This window comes from Pinus tabuliformis, chromosome 8 (genome assembly GCF_031772625.1).
Source record: "Pinus tabuliformis cultivar Carrire ecotype Pingquan chromosome 8, CPIR1, whole genome shotgun sequence".
Classification (NCBI taxonomy): Eukaryota; Viridiplantae; Streptophyta; class Pinopsida; order Pinales; family Pinaceae; genus Pinus; species Pinus tabuliformis.
In genome coordinates, this window is record NC_142294.1 from 635,949,254 (window position 1) to 635,953,180 (window position 3,927).

The following is a 3,927-nucleotide window of genomic DNA, read 5'->3' on the forward strand; positions in this document are numbered from 1 at the left end:
AATTAACACTACCATTTTGATTGATTGATTAAGCCATGGGGGATTCACTCAATAAACCTCGACATATCACGTGCATTCGTGGCATATTAAACAATACCCTTAATTTGACTAAATATTGGAAAATACCTCTAAAAATCACATTATTTAACCGCCTACCAATATGAACCCAATACACCTTCCCAATTTAAAAGAACCCTAATTTCATGAGATATTGTAGGTATCGATTTTTTCATTAACATTTTTTATATCCCTTTATAATTTTCATTAACTTCGAGCTCCATTTGTTATACCTACCAATACAAAAACCCTTTACCCCTTATATATCCCCAATATCTTATGTCATTTTCTCCTCAATAAATATCCCCCAATATGAATGCACGTGATATGGTATTGCTCCCTTAGTGAATCCCCTATGGATTAAGCAAAGTTATCTCCCCACTTTTTCTCTTCTTCTTTGTTGGTATCTTCCTCATAGTTTAGTGAGGAAAAAAGAGAAAAAGATTAATCTTGATAGTGATTTTTTGTTTAGATTTGACAAGACCAAGAAAGAGATAAAAGGATACTCAATAAGGTGTCTTCTTTGTGGTTTAACAAGATTGAAGACGAGATATTTGTGTGCTTGATACAAAGTGTATTTTGTGTGAGGTGTTAATGAGCTCAAAAAAAAGGTAAAAGGATGCTTGGTACCACGGGGGTTTCACTGGGGCAACAATACCCTACCACGTGCATTCATATTGGGAGATATATATTGAGGAGAAAATGAGATAATATATTGAGCCTATAATAGGGGATAAAGGGTTTTAATATTGGAAGGTATAAAAAATGGATCTCAAAGTTAATGAAAAAATATAAAGGGGTATAAAAAATGTTAATGAAAATGGATAGCTACAATATCAAGTGAAAGTAGGGGTTTTTTTAATTTGGAAGGTTTATTTATTTTGTATTGCTAGGGGGTTAAATAATGTGACTTTTACAAGTATTTTCCAATATACAGTCAAATTAGGGGTATTGTCTAGTATGCCACGAACATACATCATATTTTAGAGGTTCATTGAGTAAAAGCCTTACGTTTGGTACCCTTTAATGTTTAATGAGAATTAGAAGGACACAAAGGAGGCTCATATTGGAAGAATTAGTGGTATAAAGGGTAGATATTTGTTTCGAGCTAGCAAAACTACTCTAAGTAAAGAGAAGGAAAGAGACTAGAAAGGAGAACCACTCATCGTAAATATCCCTCTAGGAAAGATGAACACACCAAGAGAAGGCTTGCAAGAAGGCTAAAGGAAATGTGATTTCCATGATGAAATTGAGACTAGATAAAATAAACATGCATAAGAGTCATTGCATGGTAAAAATTAATGATGGAATCCTCCTAGGGTATAGCCAGAAGATGACAAAGAAGACATGAGGCTTAAGATTCAATGTCATGGCGGTAAAAATGATGGATTAGAGGATGATAAAAATATGTAGCATGGATACAAATATGGAAAAGAGGTGCTAAATTATGACATCCATGTGAAGGAAGGCTCTACCACATAAGCTATGGTTTCTAAATATAGAGTGGCTAATATCACAACCTAATGGGATTAGACGCAAGGCATAATGAAGATGGAAATTATTATTAATGATGAAACAAAGATGGCAGGGAAAAACGTACCCCTACATACTAGGCTCAAGATAAATGCACCTCAGGTCCAATGGATGTCACAATAAAAATGCCACCCTATCCTGTAAAAACTATCCTGATAGACTAGACCCATTGCTAAATCACAGAATGAAATAAATAAAACATAGATCAAGGAAAAATATAACCATATATTTTTGGTTTTTTGAGTTTAATATTTTTGGGAATTTTTACCATAAACACTGTATTATCTAGGTCTAGTTTGGCTCTTACTTATGACATTATAGGATGTGATTCAAAATCCAGATTGTATAGATGTGTGTGATTGTATAAATACTTAATTAATATGAAAAATGACAACATAGTTATATGACTAATATATGTAACATATTGGACTCACCATGGGTGTGCCTATGATGAGCCAAGAGTATGTGACTAAAAAATTCAAATCAAGCACCAAGCATAATAAGCATCAAACCAAAAAACTCCACACTCGAAAATAGAAAGTGCTCCCATCACACACCAAAATAAAACTAAAATACACATGTACTAGGTGTGACGCAAGATAATATGTTACATTATGTAGTTAGCTAATATGTTACATTATGTAGTGTCCATTGTTGAGCATAGGCTAATGATTCCTTTGGATGTATACGAACTCATGGGATGTTGTTAGCATCATATGGAAAAACATGTTATGGCCATGCCACATAGATTTGAATTTCAATGTTCCCAAAGGTCTATGATTATTTGGAAGACCAAGGAAATAAAAGGTGACTGGTCTTATGAGCTAATTCAGCTCCTTGACAATGACTATCAACAAATGGAAGGGGTATAAGACAATTCATTAGCAAGTTTAGTATTAGAAACCCAAGACGTAACTCGGTCCAATGGTGGAACTTTCATCAATGGCCTAGAAAATTCCCCCTAGTTTGATTCAAGATTCAGTTTGCCAATCTCTACCATTTCCAATTCAAGGAGAATATATGCAACAAAAGGAATAGTCACCTTAGGATTAACAAGTGAATATGTTACCTCTAAGATGACTTACTAAGAATGAAACTAATTGTCAAGGAAGTCACATGGAATAGGTGTAGAAATTTCACCCTAGATCACCTGATAATGCAATGTAACTAAAGCAAAATACTTGATCTACTTCTACAAACAAACTTGCAGAAGCTTAATAAATTTTGAGAAATATCAAATAGAACACATATAACAGATGAAGAAGAAATCAATCACACATGAAACATAGAAGAATACTCTGGGAAAGCCTCAGCTAAAGACCCCGGTATATATATTATCATATAAGTGGAAATATCTCAGGATTACATAAAGCGTTAGCTCACAAGCTATCCAACTCTCATTACAATCTCTCATTGCTGCTCATAGAAAGAATAGACAACACATATGCCTTCCTTCAGTCCTCCAAGCCTCCTATTTCCTTAAGCAGTTTCTCTTGAGTCCTCAAGCTACCACCTATGTGTAATTACCTCACACGCTGCTCACTAACCTCTGAAATAACTGCCCAATCCTTAAGGAAAGAATTCCTTTTTCATGCAAGAGATATCCTCATGGGAATATTCCTGCAACTAATTGTACAATATCCCATCCTTTGATCTCAACTGGGTCTCTGTCTGAACTGACATGCATGAGTTATTTATGAGAGAATATTTAGTTATCTGAAGTACACTAGTTGCATGCATGCATGCATTGACTAACTGAACTCAAAATCAGTTCCACAAACTATTGGAACTGATCTAACTGGACTTAACTTAGTTAACTGAGCTAACTAATTACAACTCAAAGTACAACTCATCCTAATATCCTTAATTAAGGGATAACTTCCTCAATCAAAGAGATAATTGCTGCATGTCTTCACATAGACTTCATGTTTGATTTTATCAAACTAATTAACTCAAGATGAATTAATTAGTTATTTTACAAACAGCTGCTGAGCTCAAATTCGAATTTTAATTCTCAATTTTAATTTAGGGACTAATTAAAATTGGAATGAATCTTGAAATGCTATCTATAGAAATGCTATTTTTAGCATTTCTTGTTGCTATTTTCAACACTCCCTCTCAACAAGAAAGGCATTATCTGTCACCTCGATCCTGTCTTTGTGGAACTCTAATTTGCATTTTGACAATACCTTAGTCAAAATGTCTGCATCCTGCTCCTCGGTCGAAACATACTGCAACAACATGATCCTCTTCACCACACAGCCTCAAAGATGATGATACCGGATATTGATGTGCTTGGACCTATCATGAAATACTGGATTCTCAGAGAGTTTGATA